We start from the raw sequence: 27169 nt of genomic DNA, 5'->3' as shown, positions 1-27169 counted from the left end.
CACCACACATCGGTTTTACAAGTGTTCCTCTGATACGCGTCAAAACTTTTTCGCTTATAACTGCGCGAAAAGCATGTATTCGTGCTTAATACAACGGAACAAGCTGTTTTAGACCGAGATGAGCTAAATCTGAACACATCAGTTTTAAAGTGTCCCTCTAATACGCGTCAAGACTTTTTATTCTATAACTGCGCGAAAAGCATGTATTCGTGCTTAAAACAACGAAACAAGCTGTTTTATACCAAAACGAGCTGTATTCTGAACACATCAGTTTTACAAGTATCCACGTGATACTCGTCAAAACTTTTTCTCTTATAACTGCGCGAAAAGCATGTATTCATGCTTAATACAACGAATCAAGCTGTTTTAGACCGAAACGAGCTAAATCTGAACACGTCGGTTTTACACGTGTTCCTCTGATACGCGTCAAAACTTTTTTTCTCTTATAACTGCGCGAAAAGCATGTATTCGTGCTTAGTTCAACGAAACAAGCTGTTCTAGACCGAAACGAGGTAAATCTGAACACATCGGCTTTACAAGTGTCCCTGTGACACGCCTTTCAAACTTTTTCCCTTATAACTGCGCGAAAAGCATGTATTCCCGCTTAATACAGCGAAACAAGCTGTTTTAGACAGAAACGAGCCAAATCACAACACATCGGTATTACAAGCGTTCGACGTAATACTCGTCAAAACTTTTTCTCTTATTACTGCGCAAAAAGCACGTATTCTTGCTTAATAATACGAAACAAACTGTTTCAGAACGAAAAGAGCTAAATCACAACGGTTTTACAAGTGTTCCTCTGATACGCGTCAAAACTTTTTCTCTTATAACTGCGCGAAAAGCATGTATTCGTGCTTAATACAACGAAACAAGCTGTTTTAGACCAAAACGAGCTAAATCACAGCACATCGGTTTTACAAGTGTCCGTGTGACACGCGTCAAAACTTTTAACTTATAACTGCGCGAAAAGCATGTATTTGTGCTTAATACAACGAAACAAGCTGTTTTAGACCGACATGAGCTAAATCTGAACACGTCGGTTTTACAAGTGTCCCTGTGACACGCCTTTAAACTTTTTCTCTTATTACTGCGCAAAAAGCACGTATTCTTGCTTAATAATACGAAACAAGCTGTTTTAGAACGAAAAGAGCTAAATCACAACACATCGGTTTTACAAGTGTTCCTCTGATACGCGTCAAAACTTTTTCTCTTATAACTGCGCGAAAAGCATGTATTCGTGCTTAATACAACGAAACAAGCTGTTTTAGACCGAAACGAGCTAAATCTGAACACATCGGTTTTACGAGTGTCCCTGTGACACGCTTCAAAACTTTTTCTTTTATTACTGCGCGAAAAGCACGTATTCTTGCTTAATAATACGAAACAAGCTGTTTTAGACCGAAAAGAGCTAAATCACCACACATCATTTTACAAGTGTTCCTCTGATACGCGTCAAAACTTTTTCGCTTATAACTGCGCGAAAAGCATGTATTCGTGCTTAATACAACGAAACAAGCTGTTTTAGACCGAGATGAGCTAAATCTGAACACATCAGTTTTAAAAGTGTCCCTCTAATACGCGTCAAAACTTTTTATTCTATAACTGCGCGAAAAGCATGTATTCGTGCTTAAAACAACGAAACAAGCTGTTTTATACCAAAACGAGCTGTATCTGAACACATCAGTTTTACAAGTATCCACGTGATACTCGTCAAAACTTTTTCTCTTATAACTGCGCGACAAGCATGTATTCATGCTTAATACAACGAATCAAGCTGTTTTAGACCGAAACGAGCTAAATCTGAACACGTCGGTTTTACACGTGTTCCTCTGATACGCGTCAAAACTTTTTCTCTTATAACTGCGCGAAAAGCATGTATTCTTGCTTAATACAACGAAACAAGCTGTTTAGACCGAAACGAGCTAAATCTGAACACGTCGGTTTTACACGTATCCCTGTGACACGCGTCAAAACTTTTTCTCTTATAACTGCGCGAAAAGCATGTATTCTTGCTTAATACAACGAAACAAGCTGTTTTAGACCGAAACGAGCCAAATCACAACACATCGGTAGTACAAGTGTTCCACGTGATACTCGTCAAAACTTTTTCTCCTATAACTGCGCGAAAAGCATGTATTCGTGCTTAATACAACGAAACAAGCTGTTTTAGACCGAAACGAGCTAAATCTGAACACATCGGTTTTACAAGTGTCCCTGTGACACGCCTTTAAAACTTTTTCTCTTATAACTGCGCGAAAAGCATGTATTCCTGCTTAATACAGCGAAACAAGCTGTTTTAGACCGAAACTAGCTAAATCACAACACATCGGTTTTACAAGTGTTCCTCTGATACGCGTCTAAACTATTTCTCTTATAACTGCGCGAAAAGCATGTATTCGTGCTTAATACAACGAAACAAGCTGTTTTAGACCGAAACTAGCTAAATCACAACACATCGGTTTTACAAGTGTTCCTCTGATAAGCGTCTAAACTATTTCTCTTATAACTGCGCGAAAAGCATGTATTCGTGCTTAATACAACGAAACAAGCTGTTTTAGACCGAAACGAGCTAAATCTGAACACATCGGTTTTACAAGTGTCCCTGTGACACGCGTCAAAACTTTTTCTCTTATAACTGCGCGAAAAGCATGTATTCTTGCTTAATACAGCGAAACAAGCTGTTTTAGACCGAAACGAGCTAAATCTGAACACATCGGTTTTACAAGTGTTCCTGTGACACGCGTCAAAACTTTTTCTCTTATAACTGCGCGAAAAGCATGTATTCGTGCTTAAAACAACGAAACAAGCTGTTGTATACCAAAACGAGCTGTATCTGAACACATGGGTTTTACAAGTATCCACGTGATACTGTCAAAACTTTTTCTTTTATAACTGCGCGAAAAGCATGTATTCGTGCTTAGTTCAACGAATCAAGCTGTTTTAGACCGAAACGAGCTAAATCTGAACACGTCGGTTTTACACGTGTCCCTGTGACACGCGTCAAAACTTTTTTCTTATAACTGCGCGAAAAGCACGTATTCTTGCTTAATACAGCGAAACAAGCTGTTTTAGACCGAAACGAGCTAAATCACAACACATCGGTTTTACAAGTGTTCCTCTGATACGCGTCACAACTTTTTTCTCTTATAACTGCGCGAAAAGCATGTATTCGTGCTTAGTTCAACGAAACAAGCTGTTTTAGACCGAAACGAGGTAAATCTGAACACATCGGTTTTACAAGTGTCCCTGTGACACGCCTTTAAAACGTTTTCTCTTATAACTGCGCGAAAAGCATGTATTCCTGCTTAATACAGCAAAAAGAGGTGTTTTACAAGTGTCCCTGGACACGCCTTTAAAACTTTTTCTCTTATAACTGCGCGAAAAGCATGTATTCCTGCTTAATAGAACGAAACAAGCTGTTTTAGACCGAAACGAGTTAAATATGAACACATCGGTTTTACAAGTGTCCCTGTGACACGCCTTTAAAACTTTTTCTCTTATAACTGCGCGAAAAGCATGTATTCCTGCTTAATACAGCGAAACAAGCTGTTTTAAACCGAAACGAGCTGTATCTGAACACATCGGTTTTACAAGTATCCACGTGATACTCGTCAAAACTTTTTCTCCTATAACTGCGCGAAAAGCATGTATTCGTGCTTAATACAACGAATCAAGCTGTTTTAGACCGAAACGAGCTAAATCTGAACACGTCGGTTTTACACGTGTCCCTGTGACACGCGTCAAAACTTTTTCTCTTATAACTGCGCGAAAAGCACGTATTCTTGCTTAATACAGCGAAACAAGCTGTTTTAGACCGAAACGAGCTAAATCACAAAACATCGGTTTTACAAGTGTTCCTCTGATACGCGTCAAAACTTTTTTCTCTTATAACTGCGCGAAAAGCATGTATTCGTGCTTAGTTCAACGAAACAAGCTGTTTTAGACCGAAACGAGGTAAATCTGAACACATCGGTTTTACAAGTGTCGCTGTGACACGCCTTTAAAACTTTTTCTCTTATAACTGCGCGAAAAGCATGTATTCCTGCTTAATACAGCGAAACAAGCTGTTTTAGACCGAAACGAGCTAAATCACAACACATCGGTTTTACAAGTGTGCCTCTGATACGCGTCAAATCTTTTTATCTTATAACTGCGCGAAAAGCATGTATTCTTGCTTAATACAACGAAACAAGCTGTTTTAGACCGAAACTAGCTAAATCACAACACATCGGTTTTACAAGTGTTCCTCTGATACGCGTCTAAACTTTTTCTCTTATGACTGCGCGAAAAGCATGTATTCGTGCTTAATACAACGAAACAAGCTGTTTTAGACTGAAACGAGCTAAATCTGAACACATCGGTTTTACAAGTGTCCCTGTGACACGCGTCAAAACTTTTTCTCTTATAACTGCGCGAAAAGCATGTATTCTTGCTTAATACAGCGAAACAAGCTGTTTTAGACCGAAACGAGCTAAATCACAACACATCGGTTTTACAAGTGTTCCTCTGATACTCGTCAAAACTTTTTCTCTTATAACTGCGCGAAAAGCATGTATTCGTGCTTAATACAACGAATCAAGCTGTTTTAGACCGAAACGAGCTAAATCTGAACACGTTGGTTTTACACGTATCCCTGTGACACGCGTCAAAACTTTTTCTCTTATAACTGCGCGAAAAGCATGTATTCTTGCTTAATACAACGAAACAAGCTGTTTTAGACCGAAACGAGCCAAATCACAACACATCGGTATTACAAGTGTTCCACGTGATACTCGTCAAAACTTTTTCTCTTATAACTGCGCGAAAAGCATGTATACGTGCTTAATACAACGAATCAAGCTGTTTTAGACCGAAACGAGCTAAATTTGAACACGTCGGTTTTACACGTGTCCCTGTGACACGCGTCAAAACTTTTTTCTTATAACTGCGCGAAAAGCACGTATTCTTGCTTAATACAGCGAAACAAGCTGTTTTAGACCGAAACGAGCTAAATCACAACACATCGGTTTTACAAGTGTTCCTCTGATACGCGTCACAACTTTTTTCTCTTATAACTGCGCGAAAAGCATGTATTCGTGCTTAGTTCAACGAAACAAGCTGTTTTAGACCGAAACGAGGTAAATCTGAACACATCGGTTTTACAAGTGTCCCTGTGACACGCCTTTAAAACGTTTTCTCTTATAACTGCGCGAAAAGCATGTATTTCTGCTTAATACAGCGAAACAAGCTGTTTTAGACCGAAACGAGCTAAATCACAACACATCGGTTTTACAAGTGTTCCTCTGATACGCGTCAAATCTTTTTATCTTATAACTGCGCGAAAAGCATGTATTCTTGCTTAATACAACGAAACAAGCTGTTTTAGACCGAAACTAGCTAAATCACAACACATCGGTTTTACAAGTGTTCCTCTGATACGCGTCTAAACTTTTTCTCTTATGACTGCGCGAAAAGCATGTATTCGTGCTTAATACAACGAAACAAGCTGTTTTAGACTGAAACGAGCTAAATCTGAACACATCGGTTTTACAAGTGTCCCTGTGACACGCGTCAAAACTTTTTCTCTTATAACTGCGCGAAAAGCATGTATTCTTGCTTAATACAGCGAAACAAGCTGTTTTAGACCGAAACGAGCTAAATCACAACACATCGGTTTTACAGGTGTTCCTCTGATACGCGTCAAAACTTTTTCTCTGATAACTGCGTGAAAAGCATGTATTCTTGCTTAATACAACGAAACAAGCTGTTTAGACCGAAACGAGCTAAATCTGAACACATCGGTTTTTAAAGTGTCCATGTGATACGCGTCAAAACTTTTCTCTTATAACTGCGCGAAAAGCATGTATTCTTGCTTAATACAGCGAAACAAGCTGTTTTAGACCGAAACGAGCTAAATCACAACACATCGGTTTTACAAATGTTCCTCTGATACGCGTCAAAACTTTTTCTCTTATAACTGCGCGAAAAGCATGTATTCTTGCTTAATACAACGAAACAAGCTGTTTTAGACCAAAACGAGCTAAATCACAACACATCGGTTTTACAAGTGTTCCTCTGATACGCGTCAAAACTTTTTTCTCTTATAACTGCGCGAAAAGCATGTCTTCGTGCTTAGTCCAACGAAACAAGCTGTTTTAGACCGAAACGAGCTAAATCTGAACACATCGGTTTTACAAGTGTCCCTGTGACACGCGTCAAAACTTTCTCTTATAACTGCGCGAAAAGCATGTATTCTTGCTTAATACAACGAAACAAGCTGTTTTAGACCGAAACTAGCTAAATCACAACACATCGGTTTTACAAGTGTTCCTCTGATACGCGTCTAAACTTTTTCTCTTATAACTGCGCGAAAAGCATGTATTCTTGCTTAATACAACGAAACAAGCTGTTTAGACCGAAACGAGCTAAGTCTGAACACATCGGTTTTAAAAGTGTCCATGAGATACGCGTCAAAACTTTTCTCTTATAACTGCGCGAAAAGCATGTATTCTTGCTTAATACAGCGAAACAAGCTGTTTTAGACCGAAACGAGCTAAATCACAACACATCGGTTTTACAAGTGTTCCTCTGATACTCGTCAAAACTTTTTCTCTTATAACTGCGCGAAAAGCATGTATTCGTGCTTAATACAACGAATCAAGCTGTTTTAGACCGAAACGAGCTAAATCTGAACACGTCGGTTTTACACGTATCCCTGTGACACGCGTCAAAACTTTTTCTCTTATAACTGCGCGAAAAGCATGTATTCTTGCTTAATACAACGAAACAAGCTGTTTTAGACCGAAACGAGCCAAATCACAACACATCGGTATTACAAGTGTTCCACGTGATACTCGTCAAAACTTTTTCTCTTATAACTGCGCGAAAAGCATGTATTCGTGCTTAATACAACGAAACAAGCTGTTTTAGACCGAAACGAGCTAAATCTGAACACATCGGTTTTACAAGTGTCCCTGTGACACGCCTTTAAAACTTTTTCTCTTATAACTGCGCGAAAAGCATGTATTCCTGCTTAATACAGCGAAACAAGCTGTTTTATACCAAAACGAGCAGTATCTGAACATATCGGTTTTACAAGTATCCACGGGATACTCGTCCAAACTTTTTCTCTTATAACTGCGCGAAAAGCATGTATTCTTGCTTAATACAACGAAACAAGCTGTTTTAGACCGAAACTAGCTAAATCACAACACATCGGTTTTACAAGTGTTCCTCTGATACGCGTCTAAACTATTTCTCTTATAACTGCGCGAAAAGCATGTATTCGTGCTTAATACAACGAAACAAGCTGTTTTAGACCGAAACGAGCTAAATCTGAACACATCGGTTTTACAAGTGTCCCTGTGACATGCGTCAAAACTTTTTCTCTTATAACTGCGCGAAAAGCATGTATTCTTGCTTAATACAGCGAAACAAGCTGTTTTAGACCGAAACGAGCTAAATCTGAACACATCGGTTTTACAAGTGTCCCTGTGACACGCGTCAAAACTTTTTCTCTTATAACTGCGCGAAAAGCATGTATTCGTGCTTAAAACAACGAAACAAGCTGTTGTATACCAAAACGAGCTGTATCTGAACACATCGGTTTTACAAGTATCCACGTGATACTGTCAAAACTTTTTCTCTTATAACTGCGCGAAAAGCATGTATACGTGCTTAATACAACGAATCAAGCTGTTTTAGACCGAAACGAGCTAAATCTGAACACGTCGGTTTTACACGTGTCCCTGTGACACGCGTCAAAACTTTTTTCTTATAACTGCGCGAAAAGCACGTATTCTTGCTTAATACAGCGAAACAAGCTGTTTTAGACCGAAACGAGCTAAATCACAACACATCGGTTTTACAAGTGTTCCTCTGATACGCGTCACAACTTTTTTCTCTTATAACTGCGCGAAAAGCATGTATTCGTGCTTAGTTCAACGAAACAAGCTGTTTTGACCGAAACGAGGTAAATCTGAACACATCGGTTTTACAAGTGTCCCTGTGACACGCCTTTAAAACGTTTTCTTTTATAACTGCGCGAAAAGCATGTATTCCTGCCTAATACAGCAAAAAGAGGTGTTTTACAAGTGTCCCTGGACACGCCTTTAAAACTTTTTCTCTTATAACTGCGCGAAAAGCATGTATTCCTGCTTAATAGAACGAAACAAGCTGTTTTAGACCGAAACGAGTTAAATATGAACACATCGGTTTTACAAGTGTCCCTGTGACACGCCTTTAAAACTTTTTCTCTTATAACTGCGCGAAAAGCATGTATTCCTGCCTAATACAGCGAAACAAGCTGTTTTAAACCGAAACGAGCTGTATCTGAACACATCGGTTTTACAAGTATCCACGTGATACTCGTCAAAACTTTTTCTCTTATAACTGCGCGAAAAGCATGTATTCGTGCTTAATACAACGAATCAAGCTGTTTTAGACCGAAACGAGCTAAATCTGAACACGTCGGTTTTACACGTGTCCCTGTGACACGCGTCAAAACTTTTTCTCTTATAACTGCGCGAAAAGCACGTATTCTTGCTTATTACAGCGAAACAAGCTGTTTTAGACCGAAACGAGCTAAATCACAAAACATCGGTTTTACAAGTGTTCCTCTGATACGCGTCAAAACTTTTTTCTCTTATAACTGCGCGAAAAGCATGTATTCGTGCTTAGTTCAACGAAACAAGCTGTTTTAGACCGAAACGAGGTAAATCTGAACACATCGGTTTTACAAGTGTCGCTGTGACACGCCTTTAAAACTTTTTCTCTTATAACTGCGCGAAAAGCATGTATTCCTGCTTAATACAGCGAAACAATCTGTTTTAGACCGAAACGAGCTAAATCACAACACATCGGTTTTACAAGTGTGCCTCTGATACGCGTCTAATCTTTTTATCTTATAACTGCACGAAAAGCATGTATTCTTGCTTAATACAACGAAACAAGCTGTTTTAGACCGAAACTAGCTAAATCACAACACATCGGTTTTACAAGTGTTCCTCTGATACGCGTCTAAACTTTTTCTCTTATGACTGCGCGAAAAGCATGTATTCGTGCTTATTACAACGAAACAAGCTGTTTTAGACTGAAACGAGCTAAATCTGAACACATCGGTTTTACAAGTGTCCCTGTGACACGCGTCAAAACTTTTTCTCTTATAACTGCGCGAAAAGCATGTATTCTTGCTTAATACAGCGAAACAAGCTGTTTTAGACCGAAACGAGCTAAATCACAACACATCGGTTTTACAAGTGTTCCTCTGATACTCGTCAAAACTTTTTCTCTTATAACTGCGCGAAAAGCATGTATTCGTGCTTAATACAACGAATCAAGCTGTTTTAGACCGAAACGAGCTAAATCTGAACACGTTGGTTTTACACGTATCCCTGTGACACGCGTCAAAACTTTTTCTCTTATAACTGCGCGAAAAGCATGTATTCTTGCTTAATACAACGAAACAAGCTGTTTTAGACCGAAACGAGCCAAATCACAACACATCGGTATTACAAGTGTTCCACGTGATACTCGTCAAAACTTTTTCTCTTATAACTGCGCGAAAAGCATGTATTCGTGCTTAATACATCGAAACAAGCTGTTTTAGACCGAAACGAGCTAAATCTGAACACATCGGTTTTACAAGTGTCCCTGTGACACGCCTTTAAAACTTTTTCTCTTATAACTGCGCGAAAAGCATGTATTCCTGCTTAATACAGCGAAACAAGCTGTTTTATACCAAAACGAGCAGTATCTGCACATATCGGTTTTACAAGTATCCACGTGATACTCGTCAAAACTTTTTCTCTTATAACTGCGCGAAAAGCATGTATTCTTGCTTAATACAACGAAACAAGCTGTTTTAGACCGAAACTAGCTAAATCACAACACATCGGTTTTACAAGTGTTCCTCTGATACGCGTCTAAACTATTTCTCTTATAACTGCGCGAAAAGCATGTATTCGTGCTTAATACAACGAAACAAGCTGTTTTAGACCGAAACGAGCTAAATCTGAACACATCGGTTTTACAAGTGTCCCTGTGACACGCGTCAAAACTTTTTCTCTTATAACTGCGCGAAAAGCATGTATTCTTGCTTAATACAGCGAAACAAGCTGTTTTAGACCGAAACGAGCTAAATCTGAACACATCGGTTTTACAAGTGTCCCTGTGACACGCGTCAAAACTTTTTCTCTTATAACTGCGCGAAAAGCATGTATTCGTGCTTAAAACAACGAAACAAGCTGTTGTATACCAAAACGAGCTGTGTCTGAACACATCGGTTTTACAAGTATCCACGTGATACTGTCAAAACTTTTTCTCTTATAACTGCGCGAAAAGCATGTATACGTGCTTAATACAACGAATCAAGCTGTTTTAGACCGAAACGAGCTAAATCTGAACACGTCGGTTTTACACGTGTCCCTGTGACACGCGTCAAAACTTTTTTCTTATAACTGCGCGAAAAGCACGTATTCTTGCCTAATACAGCGAAACAAGCTGTTTTAGACCGAAACGAGCTAAATCACAACACATCGGTTTTACAAGTGTTCCTCTGATACGCGTCACAACTTTTTTCTCTTATAACTGCGCGAAAAGCATGTAATCGTGCTTAGTTCAACGAAACAAGCTGTTTTAGACCGAAACGAGGTAAATCTGAACACATCGGTTTTACAAGTGTCCCTGTGACACGCCTTTAAAACGTTTTCTCTTATAACTGCGCGAAAAGCATGTATTCCTGCTTAATACAGCGAAACAAGCTGTTTTAGACCGAAACGAGCTAAATCACAACACATCGGTTTTACAAGTGTTCCTCTGATACGCGTCAAATCTTTTTATCTTATAACTGCGCGAAAAGCATGTATTCTTGCTTAATACAACGAAACAAGCTGTTTTAGACCGAAACTAGCTAAATCACAACACATCGGTTTTACAAGTGTTCCTCTGATACGCGTCTAAACTTTTTCTCTTATGACTGCGCGAAAAGCATGTATTCGTGCTTAATACAACGAAACAAGCTGTTTTAGACTGAAACGAGCTAAATCTGAACACATCGGTTTTACAAGTGTCCCTGTGACACGCGTCAAAACTTTTTCTCTTATAACTGCGCGAAAAGCATGTATTCTTGCTTAATACAACGAAACAAGCTGTTTTAGACCGAAACGAGCTAAATCACAACACATCGGTTTTACAGGTGTTCCTCTGATACGCGTCAAAACTTTTTCTCTGATAACTGCGTGAAAAGCATGTATTCTTGCTTAATACAACGAAACAAGCTGTTTAGACCGAAACGAGTTAAATCTGAACACATCGGTTTTTAAAGTGTCCATGTGATACGCGTCAAAACTTTTCTCTTATAACTGCGCGAAAAGCATGTATTCTTGCTTAATACAGCGAAACAAGCCGTTTTAGACCGAAACGAGCTAAATCACAACACATCGGTTTTACAAGTGTTCCTCTGATACGCGTCAAAACTTTTTCTCTTATAACTGCGCGAAAAGCATGTATTCTTGCCTAATACAACGAAACAAGCTGTTTTAGACCAAAACGAGCTAAATCACAACACATCGGTTTTACAAGTGTTCCTCTGATACGCGTCAAAACTTTTTTCTCTTATAACTGCGCGAAAAGCATGTCTTCGTGCTTAGTCCAACGAAACAAGCTGTTTTAGACCGAAACGAGCTAAATCTGAACACATCGGTTTTACAAGTGTCCCTGTGACACGCGTCAAACCTTTCTCTTATAACTGCGCGAAAAGCATGTATTCTTGCTTAATACAACGAAACAAGCTGTTTTAGACCGAAACTAGCTAAATCACAACACATCGGTTTTACAAGTGTTCCTCTGATACGCGTCTAAACTTTTTCTCTTATAACTGCGCGAAAAGCATGTATTCTTGCTTAATACAACGAAACAAGCTGTTTAGACCGAAACGAGCTAAGTCTGAACACATCGGTTTTAAAAGTGTCCATGAGATACGCGTCAAAACTTTTCTCTTATAACTGCGCGAAAAGCATGTATTCTTGCTTAATACAGCGAAACAAGCTGTTTTAGACCGAAACGAGCTAAATCACAACACATCGGTTTTACAAGTGTTCCTCTGATACTCGTCAAAACTTTTTCTCTTATAACTGCGCGAAAAGCATGTATTCGTGCTTATACAACGAATCAAGCTGTTTTAGACCGAAACGAGCTAAATCTGAACACGTCGGTTTTACACGTATCCCTGTGACACGCGTCAAAACTTTTTCTCTTATAACTGCGCGAAAAGCATGTATTCTTGCTTAATACAACGAAACAAGCTGTTTTAGACCGAAACGAGCCAAATCACAACACATCGGTATTACAAGTGTTCCACGTGATACTCGTCAAAACTTTTTCTCTTATAACTGCGCGAAAAGCATGTATTCCTGCTTAATACAGCGAAACAAGCTGTTTTATACCAAAACGAGCAGTATCTGAACATATCGGTTTTACAAGTATCCACGTGATACTCGTCAAAACTTTTTCTCTTATAACTGCGCGAACAGCATGTATTCTTGCTTAATACAACGAAACAAGCTGTTTTAGACCGAAACTAGCTAAATCACAACACATCGGTTTTACAAGTGTTCCTCTGATACGCGTCTAAACTATTTCTCTTATAACTGCGCGAAAAGCATGTATTCGTGCTTAATACAACGAAACAAGCTGTTTTAGACCGAAACGAGCTAAATCTGAACACATCGGTTTTACAAGTGTCCCTGTGACACGCGTCAAAACTTTTTCTCTTATAACTGCGCGAAAAGCATGTATTCTTGCTTAATACAGCGAAACAAGCTGTTTTAGACCGAAACGAGCTAAATCTGAACACATCGGTATTACAAGTGTTCCACGTGATACTCGTCAAAACTTTTTCTCTTATAACTGCGCGAAAAGCATGTATTCGTGCTTAATACAACGAAACAAGCTGTTTTAGACCGAAACGAGCTAAATCTGAACACATCGGTTTTACAAGTGTCCCTGTGAAACGCCTTTAAAACTTTTTCTCTTATAACTGCGCGAGAAGCATGTATTCGTGCTTAAAACAACGAAACAAGCTGTTGTATACCAAAACGAGCTAAATCACAACACATCGGTTTTACAAGTGTTCCTCTGATACGCGTCAAAACTTTTTCTCTTATAACTGCGCGAAAAGCATGTATTCTTGCTTAATACAACGAAACAAGCTGTTTTAGACCAAAACGAGCTAAATCACAACACATCGGTTTTACAAGTGTTCCTCTGATACGCGTCAAAACTTTTTTCTCTTATAACTGCGCGAAAAGCATGTCTTCGTGCTTAGTCCAACGAAACAAGCTGTTTTAGACCGAAACTAGCTAAATCACAACACATCGGTTTTACAAGTGTTCCTCTGATACGCGTCTAAACTTTTTCTCTTATAACTGCGCGAAAAGCATGTATTCTTGCTTAATACAACGAAACAAGCTGTTTAGACCGAAACGAGCTAAGTCTGAACACATCGGTTTTAAAAGTGTCCATGAGATACGCGTCAAAACTTTTCTCTTATAACTGCGCGAAAAGCATGTATTCTTGCTTATTACAGCGAAACAAGCTGTTTTAGACCGAAAGGAGCTAAATCACAACACATCGGTTTTACAAGTGTTCCTCTGATACTCGTCAAAACTTTTTCTCTTATAACTGCGCGAAAAGCATGTATTCGTGCTTAATACAACGAATCAAGCTGTTTTAGACCGAAACGAGCTAAATCTGAACACGTCGGTTTTACACGTATCCCTGTGACACGCGTCAAAACTTTTTCTCTTATAACTGCGCGAAAAGCATGTATTCTTGCTTAATACAACGAAACAAGCTGTTTTAGACCGAAACGAGCCAAATCACAACACATCGGTATTACAAGTGTTCCACGTGATACTCGTCAAAACTTTTTCTCTTATAACTGCGCGAAAAGCATGTATTCGTGCTTAATACAACGAATCAAGCTGTTTTAGACCGAAACGAGCTAAATCTGAACACGTCGGTTTTACACGTATCCCTGTGACACGCGTCAAAACTTTTTCTCTTATAACTGCGCGAAAAGCATGTATTCCTGCTTAATACAGCGAAACAAGCTGTTTTAGACCGAAACTAGCTAAATCACAACACATCGGTTTTACAAGTGTTCCTCTGATACGCGTCTAAACTTTTTCTCTTATAACTGCGCGAAAAGCATGTATTCTTGCTTAATACAACGAAACAAGCTGTTTAGACCGAAACGAGCTAAGTCTGAACACATCGGTTTTAAAAGTGTCCATGAGATACGCGTCAAAACTTTTCTCTTATAACTGCGCGAAAAGCATGTATTCTTGCTTATTACAGCGAAACAAGCTGTTTTAGACCGAAAGGAGCTAAATCACAACACATCGGTTTTACAAGTGTTCCTCTGATACTCGTCAAAACTTTTTCTCTTATAACTGCGCGAAAAGCATGTATTCGTGCTTAATACAACGAATCAAGCTGTTTTAGACCGAAACGAGCTAAATCTGAACACGTCGGTTTTACACGTATCCCTGTGACACGCGTCAAAACTTTTTCTCTTATAACTGCGCGAAAAGCATGTATTCTTGCTTAATACAACGAAACAAGCTGTTTTAGACCGAAACGAGCCAAATCACAACACATCGGTATTACAAGTGTTCCACGTGATACTCGTCAAAACTTTTTCTCTTATAACTGCGCGAAAAGCATGTATTTGTGCTTAATACAACGAAACAAGCTGTTTTAGACCGAAACGAGCTAAATCTGAACACATCGGTTTTACAAGTATCCCTGTGACACGCCTTTAAAACTTTTTCTCTTATAACTGCGCGAAAAGCATGTATTCCTGCTTAATACAGCGAAACAAGCTGTTTTATACCAAAACGAGCAGTATCTGAACATATCGGTTTTACAAGTGTTCCTCTGATACTCGTCAAAACTTTTTCTCTTATAACTGCGCGAAAAGCATGTATTCGTGCTTATACAACGAATCAAGCTGTTTTAGACCGAAACGAGCTAAATCTGAACACGTCGGTTTTACACGTATCCCTGTGACACGCGTCAAAACTTTTTCTCTTATAACTGCGCGAAAAGCATGTATTCTTGCTTAATACAACGAAACAAGCTGTTTTAGACCGAAACGAGCCAAATCACAACACATCGGTATTACAAGTGTTCCACGTGATACTCGTCAAAACTTTTTCTCTTATAACTGCGCGAAAAGCATGTATTCGTGCTTAATACAACGAAACAAGCTGTTTTAGACCGAAACGAGCTAAATCTGAACACATCGGTTTTACAAGTATCCCTGTGACACGCCTTTAAAACTTTTTCTCTTATAACTGCGCGAAAAGCATGTATTCCTGCTTAATACAGCGAAACAAGCTGTTTTATACCAAAACGAGCAGTATCTGAACATATCGGTTTTACAAGTATCCACGTGATACTCGTCAAAACTTTTTCTCTTATAACTGCGCGAACAGCATGTATTCTTGCTTAATACAACGAAACAAGCTGTTTTAGACCGAAACTAGCTAAATCACAACACATCGGTTTTACAAGTGTTCCTCTGATACGCGTCTAAACTATTTCTCTTATAACTGCGCGAAAAGCATGTATTCGTGCTTAATACAACGAAACAAGCTGTTTTAGACCGAAACGAGCTAAATCTGAACACATCGGTTTTACAAGTGTCCCTGTGACACGCGTCAAAACTTTTTCTCTTATAACTGCGCGAAAAGCATGTATTCTTGCTTAATACAGCGAAACAAGCTGTTTTAGACCGAAACGAGCTAAATCTGAACACATCGGTATTACAAGTGTTCCACGTGATACTCGTCAAAACTTTTTCTCTTATAACTGCGCGAAAAGCATGTATTCGTGCTTAATACAACGAAACAAGCTGTTTTAGACCGAAACGAGCTAAATCTGAACACATCGGTTTTACAAGTGTCCCTGTGAAACGCCTTTAAAACTTTTTCTCTTATAACTGCGCGAGAAGCATGTATTCGTGCTTAAAACAACGAAACAAGCTGTTGTATACCAAAACGAGCTAAATCACAACACATCGGTTTTACAAGTGTTCCTCTGATACGCGTCAAAACTTTTTCTCTTATAACTGCGCGAAAAGCATGTATTCTTGCTTAATACAACGAAACAAGCTGTTTTAGACCAAAACGAGCTAAATCACAACACATCGGTTTTACAAGTGTTCCTCTGATACGCGTCAAAACTTTTTTCTCTTATAACTGCGCGAAAAGCATGTCTTCGTGCTTAGTCCAACGAAACAAGCTGTTTTAGACCGAAACTAGCTAAATCACAACACATCGGTTTTACAAGTGTTCCTCTGATACGCGTCTAAACTTTTTCTCTTATAACTGCGCGAAAAGCATGTATTCTTGCTTAATACAACGAAACAAGCTGTTTAGACCGAAACGAGCTAAGTCTGAACACATCGGTTTTAAAAGTGTCCATGAGATACGCGTCAAAACTTTTCTCTTATAACTGCGCGAAAAGCATGTATTCTTGCTTATTACAGCGAAACAAGCTGTTTTAGACCGAAAGGAGCTAAATCACAACACATCGGTTTTACAAGTGTTCCTCTGATACTCGTCAAAACTTTTTCTCTTATAACTGCGCGATAAGCATGTATTCGTGCTTAATACAACGAATCAAGCTGTTTTAGACCGAAACGAGCTAAATCTGAACACGTCGGTTTTACACGTATCCCTGTGACACGCGTCAAAACTTTTTCTCTTATAACTGCGCGAAAAGCATGTATTCTTGCTTAATACAACGAAACAAGCTGTTTTAGACCGAAACGAGCCAAATCACAACACATCGGTATTACAAGTGTTCCACGTGATACTCGTCAAAACTTTTTCTCTTATAACTGCGCGAAAAGCATGTATTCGTGCTTAATACAACGAATCAAGCTGTTTTAGACCGAAACGAGCTAAATCTGAACACGTCGGTTTTACACGTATCCCTGTGACACGCGTCAAAACTTTTTCTCTTATAACTGCGCGAAAAGCATGTATTCCTGCTTAATACAGCGAAACAAGCTGTTTTAGACCGAAACTAGCTAAATCACAACACATCGGTTTTACAAGTGTTCCTCTGATACGCGTCTAAACTTTTTCTCTTATAACTGCGCGAAAAGCATGTATTCTTGCTTAATACAACGAAACAAGCTGTTTAGACCGAAACGAGCTAAGTCTGAACACATCGGTTTTAAAAGTGTCCATGAGATACGCGTCAAAACTTTTCTCTTATAACTGCGCGAAAAGCATGTATTCTTGCTTAATACAACGAAACAAGCTGTTTTAGACCGAAACGAGCCAAATCACAACACATCGGTATTACAAGTGTTCCACGTGATACTCGTCAAAACTTTTTCTCTTATAACTGCGCGAAAAGCATGTATTCGTGCTTAATACAACGAAACAAGCTGTTTTAGACCGAAACGAGCTAAATCTGAACACATCGGTTTTACAAGTATCCCTGTGACACGCCTTTAAAACTTTTTCTCTTATAACTGCGCGAAAAGCATGTATTCCTGCTTAATACAGCGAAACAAGCTGTTTTATACCAAAACGAGCAGTATCTGAACATATCGGTTTTACAAGTATCCACGTGATACTCGTCAAAACTTTTTCTCTTATAACTGCGCGAAAAGCATGTATTCTTGCTTAATACAACGAAACAAGCTGTTTTAGACCGAAACTAGCTAAATCACAACACATCGGTTTTACAAGTGTTCCTCTGATACGCTTCTAAACTATTTCTCTTATAACTGCGCGAAAAGCATGTATTCGTGCTTAATACAACGAAACAAGCTGTTTTAGACCGAAACGAGCTAAATCTGAACACATCGGTTTTACAAGTGTCCCTGTGACACGCGTCAAAACTTTTTCTCTTATAACTGCGCGAAAAGCATGTATTCTTGCTTAATACAGCGAAACAAGCTGTTTTAGACCGAAACGAGCTAAATCTGAACACATCGGTATTACAAGTGTTCCACGTGATACTCGTCAAAACTTTTTCTCTTATAACTGCGCGAAAAGCATGTATTCGTGCTTAATACAACGAAACAAGCTGTTTTAGACCGAAACGAGCTAAATCTGAACACATCGGTTTTACAAGTGTCCCTGTGACACGCCTTTAAAACTTTTTCTCTTATAACTGCGCGAAAAGCATGTATTCGTGCTTAAAACAACGAAACAAGCTGTTGTATACCAAAACGAGCTGTATCTGAACACATCGGTTTTACAAGTATCCACGTGATACTGTCAAAACTTTTTCTCTTATAACTGCGCGAAAAGCATGTATACGTGCTTAATACAACGAATCAAGCTGTTTTAGACCGAAACGAGCTAAATCTGAACATGTCGGTTTTACACGTGTCCCTGTGACACGCGTCAAAACTTTTTTCTTATAACTGCGCGAAAAGCACGTATTCTTGCTTAATACAGCGAAACAAGCTGTTTTAGACCGAAACGAGCTAAATCACAACACATCGGTTTTACAAGTTTTCCTCTGATACGCGTCACAACTTTTTTCTCCTATAACTGCGCGAAAAGCATGTATTCGTGCTTAGTTCAACGAAACAAGTTGTTTTAGACCGAAACGAGGTAAATCTGAACACATCGGTTTTACAAGTGTCCCTGTGACACGCCTTTAAAACGTTTTCTCTTATAACTGCGCGAAAAGCATGTATTCCTGCTTAATACAGCGAAACAAGCTGTTTTAAACCGAAACGAGCTGTATCTGAACACATCGGTTTTACAAGTATCCACGTGATACTCGTCAAAACTTTTTCTCTTATAACTGCGCGAAAAGCATGTATTCGTGCCTAATACAACGAATCAAGCTGTTTTAGACCGAAACGAGCTAAATCTGAACACGTCGGTTTTACACGTGTCCCTGTGACACGCGTCAAAACTTTTTCTCTTATAACTGCGCGAAAAGCACGTATTCTTGCTTAATACAGCGAAACAAGCTGTTTTAGACCGAAACGAGCTAAATCCCAACACATCGGTTTTACAAGTGTTCCTCTGATACGCGTCAAAACTTTTTTCTCTTATAACTGCGCGAAAAGCATGTATTCTTGCTTAGTTCAACGAAACAAGCTGTTTTAGACCGAAACGAGGTAAATCTGAACACATCGGTTTTACAAGTGTCGCTGTGACACGCCTTTAAAACTTTTTCTCTTATAACTGCGCGAAAAGCATGTATTCCTGCTTAATACAGCGAAACAAGCTGTTTTAGACCGAAACGAGCTAAATCACAACACATCGGTTTTACAAGTGTTCCTCTGATACGCGTCAAATCTTTTTATCTTATAACTGCGCGAAAAGCATGTATTCTTGCTTAATACAACGAAACAAGGTGTTTTAGACCGAAACTAGCTAAATCACAACACATCGGTTTTACAAGTGTTCCTCTGATACGCGTCTAAACTTTTTCTCTTATGACTGCGCGAAAAGCATGTATTCGTGCTTAATACAACGAAACAAGCTGTTTCAGACTGAAACGAGCTAAATCTGAACACATCGGTTTTACAAGTGTCCCTGTGACACGCGTCAAAACTTTTTCTCTTATAACTGCGCGAAAAGCATGTATTCTTGCTTAATACAGCGAAACAAGCTGTTTTAGACCGAAACGAGCTAAATCACAACACATCGGTTTTACAAGTGTTCCTCTGATACGCGTCAAAACTTTTTCTCTTATAACTGCGCGAAAAGCATGTATTCTTGCTTAATACAACGAAACAAGCTGTTTTAGACCAAAACGAGCTAAATCACAACACATCGGTTTTACAAGTGTTCCTCTGATACGCGTCAAAACTTTTTTCTCTTATAACTGCGCGAAAAGCATGTCTTCGTGCTTAGTCCAACGAAACAAGCTGTTTTAGACCGAAACGAGCTAAATCTGAACACATCGGTTTTACAAGTGTCCCTGTGACAGGCGTCAAAACTTTCTCTTATAACTGCGCGAAAAGCATGTATTCTTGCCTAATACAGCGAAACAAGCTGTTTTAGACCGAAACGAGCTAAATCACAACACATCGGTTTTAGAAGTGTTCCTCTGATACGCGTCAAACCTTTTTCTCTTATAACTGCGTGAAAAGCATGTATTCTTGCTTAATACAACGAAACAAGCTGTTTAGACCGAAACGAGCTAAATCTGAACACATCGGTTTTTAAAGTGTCCTTGTGATACGCGTCAAAACTTTTCTCTTATAACTGCGTGAAAAGCATGTATCCTTGCCTAGTACAGCGAAACAAGCTGTTTTATACCGAAACGAGCTAAATCACAACACATCGGTTTTACAAGTGTTCCTCTGATACGCGTCAAAATTTTTTCTCTTATAACTGCGCGAAAAGCATGTATTTTTGCTTAATACAACGAAACAAGCTGTTTTAGACCAAAACGAGCTAAATCACAACACATCGGTTTTACAAGTGTTCCTCTGATACGCGTCAAAACTTTTTTCTCTTATAACTGCGCGAAAAGCATGTATTCGTGCTTAGTCCAAAGAAACAAGCTGTTTTAGACCGAAACGAGCTAAATCACAACACATCGGTTTTACAAGTGTTCCTCTGATACGCGTCAAAACTTTTTCTCTTATAACTGCGCGAAAAGCATGTATTCTTGCTTAACACAGCGAAACAAGCTGTTTTAGACCGAAACGAGCTAAATCACAACACATCGGTTTTACAAGTGTTCCTCTGATACGCGTCAAAACTTTTTCTCTTATAACTGCGCGAAAAGCATGTATTCGTGCTTAAAACAACGAAACAAGCCGTTTTATACCAAAACGAGCTGTATCTGAAAACACCGGTTTTACAAGTATCCCCGTGATACTCGTCAAAACTTTTTCTCTTATAACTGCGCGAAAAGCATGTATTCTTGCCTAATACAACGAATCAAGCTGTTTTAGACCGAAACGAGCTAAATCTGAGCACGTCGGTTTTACACGTGTCCCTGTGACACGCGTCAAAACTTTTTCTCTTATAACTGCGCGAAAAGCATGTATTCTTGCTTAATACAACGAAACAAGCTGTTTTAGACCGAAACTAGCTAAATCACAACACATCGGTTTTACAAGTGTTCCTCTGATACGCGCCTAAACTTTTTCTCTTATAACTGCGCGAAAAGCATGTATTCGTGCTTAATACAACGAAACAAGCTGTTTTAGACCGAAACGAGCTAAATCACAACACATCGGTTTTACAAGTGTTCCTCTGATACGCGTCAAAACTTTTTCTCTTATAACTGAGTGAAAAGCATGTATTCTTGCTTAATACAACGAAACAAGCTGTTTAGACCGAAACGAGCTAAGTCTGAACACATCGGTTTTAAATGGGTTCCTCTGATACTCGTCAAAACTTTTTCTCTTATAACTGCGCGAAAAGCATGTATTCGTGCTTAATACAACGAATCAAGCTGTTTTAGACCGAAACGAGCTAAATCTGAACACGTCGGTTTTACACGTATCCCTGTGACACGCGTCAAAACTTTTTCTCTTATAACTGCGCGAAAAGCATGTATTCTTGCTTAATACAACGAAACAAGCTGTTTTAGACCGAAACGAGCCAAATCACAACACATCAGTATTACAAGTGTTCCACGTGATACTCGTGAAAACTTTTTCTCTTATAACTGCGCGAAAAGCATGTATTCGTGCTTAATACAACGAAACAAGCTGTTTTAGACTGAAACGAGTTAAATCTGAACACATCGGTTTTACAAGTGTCCCTGTGACACGCCTTTAAAACTTTTTCTCTTATAACTGCGCGAAAAGCATGTATTCCTGCTTAATACAGCGAAACAAGCTGTTTTATACCAAAACGAGCAGTATCTGTACATATCGGTTTTACAAGTATCGACGTGACACTCTTCAAAACTTTTTCTCTTATAACTGCGCGAAAAGCATGTATTCGTGCTTAATACAACGAATCAAGCTGTTTTAGACCGAAACGAGCTAAATCTGAACACGTCGGTTTCACACGTGTCCCTGTGACACGCGTCAAAACTTTTTCTCTTATAACTGCGCGAAAAGCACGTATTCTTGCTTAATACAGCGAAACAAGCTGTTTTAGACCGAAACGAGCTAAATCACAACACATCGGTTTTACAAGTGTTCCTCTGATACGCGTCAAAACTTTTTTCTCTTATAACTGCGCGAAAAGCATGTATTCGTGCTTAGTTCAACGAAACAAGCTGTTTTAGACCGAAACGAGGTAAATCTGAACACATCGGTTTTACAAGTGTCGCTGTGACACGCCTTTAAAACTTTTTCTCTTATAACTGCGCGAAAAGCATGTATTCCTGCTTAATACAGCGAAACAAGCTGTTTTAGACCGAAACGAGCTAAATCACAACACATCGGTTTTACAAGTGTTCCTCTGATACGCGTCAAATCTTTTTATCTTATAACTGCGCGAAAAGCATGTATTCTTGCTTAATACAACGAAACAAGCTGTTTTAGACCGAAACTAGCTAAATCACAACACATCGGTTTTACAAGTGTTCCTCTGATACGCGTCTATCCTTTTTCTCTTATAACTGCGCGAAAAGCATGTATTCGTGCTTAATACAACGAAACAAGCTGTTTTAGACTGAAACGAGCTAAATCTGAACACATCGGTTTTACAAGTGTCCCTGTGACACGCGTCAAAACTTTTTCTCTTATAACTGCGCGAAAAGCATGTATTCTTGCTTAATACAGCGAAACAAGCTGTTTTAGACCGAAACGAGCTAAATCACAACACATCGGTTTTACAAGTGTTCCTCTGATACGCGTCAAAACTTTTTCTCTTATAACTGCGCGAAAAGCATGTATTCGTGCTTAAAACAACGAAACAAGCCGTTTTATACCAAAACGAGCTGTATCTGAAAACACCGGTTTTACAAGTATCCCCGTGATACTCGTCAAAACTTTTTCTCTTATAACTGCGCGAAAAGCATGTATTCGTGCTTAATACAACGAATCAAGCTGTTTTAGACCGAAACGAGCTAAATCTGAGCACGTCGGTTTTACACGTGTCCCTGTGACACGCGTCAAAACTTTTTCTCTTATAACTGCGCGAAAAGCATGTATTCTTGCCTAATACAACGAAACAAGCTGTTTTAGACCGAAACTAGCTAAATCACAACACATCGGTTTTACAAGTGTTCCTCTGATACGCGTCTAAACTTTTTCTCTTATAACTGCGCGAAAAGCATGTATTCATGCTTAATACAACGAAACAAGCTGTTTTAGACCGAAACGAGCTAAATCTGAACACATCGGTTTTACCAGTGTCCCTGTGACACGCGTCAAAACTTTTTCTCTTATAACTGCGCGAAAAGCATGTATTCTTGCTTAATACAGCGAAACAAGCTGTTTTAGACCGAAACGAGCTAAATCACAACACATCGGTTTTACAAGTGTTCCTCTGATACGCGTCAAAACTTTTTTTCTTATAACTGCGTGAAAAGCATGTATTCTTGCTTAATACAACGAAACAAGCTGTTTAGACCGAAACGAGCTAAGTCTGAACACATCGGTTTTAAAAGTGTCCATGTGATAAGCGTCAAAACTTTTCTCTTATAACTGCGCGAAAAGCATGTATTCTTGCTTAATACAGCGAAACAAGCTGTTTTAGACCGAAACAAGCTAAATCACAACACATCGGTTTTACAAGTGTTCCTCTGATACTCGTCAAAACTTTTTCTCTTATAACTGCGCGAAAAGCATGTATTCGTGCTTAATACAACGAATCAAGCTGTTTTAGACCGAAACGAGCTAAATCTGAACACGTCGGTTTTACACGTATCCCTGTAACACGCGTCAAAACTTTTTCTCTTATAACTGCGCGAAAAGCATGTATTCTTGCTTAATACAACGAAACAAGCTGTTTTAGACCGAAACGAGCCAAATCACAACACATCGGTATTACAAGTGTTCCACGTGATACTCGTCAAAACTTTTTCTCTTATAACTGCGCGAAAAGCATGTATTCGTGCTTAATACAACGAAACAAGCTGTTTTAGACTGAAACGAGCTAAATCTGAACACATCGGTTTTACAAGTGTCCCTGTGACACGCCTTTAAAACTTTTTCTCTTATAACTGCGCGAAAAGCATGTATTCCTGCTTAATACAGCGAAACAAGCTGTTTTATACCAAAACGAGCAGTATCTGTACATATCGGTTTTACAAGTATCGACGTGACACTCGTCAAAACTTTTTCTCTTATAACTGCGCGAAAAGCATGTATTCTTGCTTAATACAACGAAACAAGCTGTTTTAGACCGAAACTAGCTAAATCACAACACATCGGTTTTACAAGTGTTCCTCTGATACGCGTCTAAACTTTTTCTCTTATAACTGCGCGAAAAGCATGTATTCGTGCTTAATACAACGAAACAAGCTGTTTTAGACCGAAACGAGCTAAATCTGAACACATCGGTTTTACAAGTGTCCCTGTGACACGCGTCAAAACTTTTTCTCTTATAACTGCGCGAAAAGCATGTATTCTTGCTTAATACAGCGAAACAAGCTGTTTTAGACCGAAACGAGCTAAATCACAACACATCGGTTTTACAAGTGTTCCTATGATACGCGTCAAAACTTTTTCTCTTATAACTGCGCGAAAAGCATGTATTCGTGCTTAAAACAACGAAACAAGCTGTTTTATACCAAAACGAGTTGTATCTGAACACATCGGTTTTACAAGTATCCACGTGATACTCGTCAAAACTTTTTCTCTTATAACTGCGCGAAAAGCATGTATACGTGCTTAATACAACGAATCAAGCTGTTTTATACCGAAACGAGCTAAATCTGAACACGTCGGTTTTACACGTGTCCCTGTGACACGCGTCAAAACTTTTTTTCTTATAACTGCGCGAAAAGCACGTATTCTTGCTTAATACAGCGAAACAAGATGTTTTAGACCGAAACGAGCTAAATCACAACACATCGGTTTTACAAGTGTTCCTCTGATACGCGTCACAACTTTTTTCTCTTATATCTGCGCGAAAAGCATGTATTCGTGCTTAGTTCAACGAAACAAGCTGTTTTAGACCGAAACGAGGTAAATCTGAACACATCGGTTTTACAAGTGTCCCTGTGACACGCCTTTAAAACGTTTTCTCTTATAACTGCGCGAAAAGCATGTATTCCTGCTTAATACAGCGAAAAGAGGTGTTTTACAAGTGTCCCTGGACACGCCTTTAAAACTTTTTCTCTTATAACTGCGCGAAAAGCATGTATTCCTGCTTAATAGAACGAAACAAGCTGTTTTAGACCGAAACGAGTTAAATATGAACACATCGGTTTTACAAGTGTCCCTGTGACACCCCTTTAAAACTTTTTCTCTTATAACTGTGCGAAAAGCATGTATTCCTGGTTAATACAGCGAAACAAGCTGTTTTAAACCGAAACGAGCTGTATCTGAACACATTGGTTTTACAAGTATCCACGTGATACTCGTCAAAACTTTTTCTCTTATAACTGCGCGAAAAGCATGTATTCGTGCTTAATACAACGAATCAAGCTGTTTTAGACCGAAACGAGCTAAATCTGAACACGTCGGTTTTACACGTGTCCCTGTGACACGCGTCAAAACTTTTTCTCTTATAACTGCGCGAAAAGCACGTATTCTTGCTTAATACAGCGAAACAAGCCGTTTTAGACCGAAACGAGCTAAATCACAACACATCGGTTTTACAAGTGTTCCTCTGATACGCGTCAAAACTTTTTTCTCTTATAACTGCGCGAAAAGCATGTATTCGTGCTTAGTTCAACGAAACAAGCTGTTTTAGACCGAAACGAGGTAAATCTGAACACATCGGTTTTACAAGTGTCGCTGTGACACGCCTTTAAAACTTTTTCTCCTATAACTGCGCGAAAAGCATGTATTCCTGCTTAATACAGCGAAACAAGCTGTTTTAGACCGAAACGAGCTAAATCACAACACATCGGTTTTACAAGTGTCCCTGTGACACGCGTCAAAACTTTCTCTTATAACTGCGCGAAAAGCATGTATTCTTGCTTAATACAGCGAAACAAGCTGTTTTAGACCGAAACGAGCTAAATCACAACACATCGGTTTTACAAGTGTTCCTCTGATACGCGTCAAACCTTTTTCTCTTATAACTGCGTGAAAAGCATGTATTCTTGCTTAATACAACGAAACAAGCTGTTTAGACCGAAACGAGCTAAATCTGAACACATCGGTTTTTAAAGTGTCCTTGTGATACGCGTCAAAACTTTTCTCCTATAACTGCGCGAAAAGCATGTATCCTTGCCTAATACAGCGAAACAAGCTGTTTTAGACCGAAACGAGCTAAATCACAACACATCGGTTTTACAAGTGTTCCTCTGATACGCGTCAAAACTTTTTCTCTTATAACTGCGCGAAAAGCATGCATTCTTGCCTAATACAACGAAACAAGCTGTTTTAGACCAGAACGAGCTAAATCACAACACATCGGTTTTACAAGTGTTCCTCTGATACGCGTCATAACTTTTTTCTCTTATAACTGCGCGAAAAGCATGTATTCGTGCTTAGTCCAACGAAACAAGCTGTTTTAGACCGAAACGAGGTAAATCTGAACACGTCGGTTTTACAAGTGTCCCTGTGACACGCCTTTACACTTTTTCTCTTATTACTGCGCAAAAAGCACGTATTCTTGCCTAATAATACGAAACAAGCTGTTTTAGAACAAAAAGAGCTAAATCACAACACATCGGTTTTACAAGTGTTCCTCTGATACGCGTCAAAACTTTTTCTCTTATAACTGCGCGAAAAGCATGTATTCGTGCTTAATACAACGAAACAAGCTGTTTTAGACCGAAACGAGCTAAATCTGAACACATCGGTTTTACGAGTGTCCCTGTGACACGCTTCAAAACTTTTTCTTTTATTACTGCGCGAAAAGCACGTATTCTTGCTTAATAATACGAAACAAGCTGTTTTAGACCGAAAAGAACTAAATCACCACACATCGGTTTTACAAGTGTTCCTCTGATACGCGTCAAAACTTTTTCTCTTATAACTGCGCGAAAAGCATGTATTCGTGCTTAATACAACGAAACAAGCTGTTATAGACCGAGATGAGCTAAATCTGAACACATCAGTTTTAAAAGTGTCCCTCTAATACGCGTCAAAACT

Source organism: Amblyomma americanum, chromosome 10, assembly GCF_052857255.1.
Source record: "Amblyomma americanum isolate KBUSLIRL-KWMA chromosome 10, ASM5285725v1, whole genome shotgun sequence".
NCBI lineage: Eukaryota > Metazoa > Arthropoda > Arachnida > Ixodida > Ixodidae > Amblyomma > Amblyomma americanum.
This window is presented reverse-complemented; position numbering follows the sequence as displayed.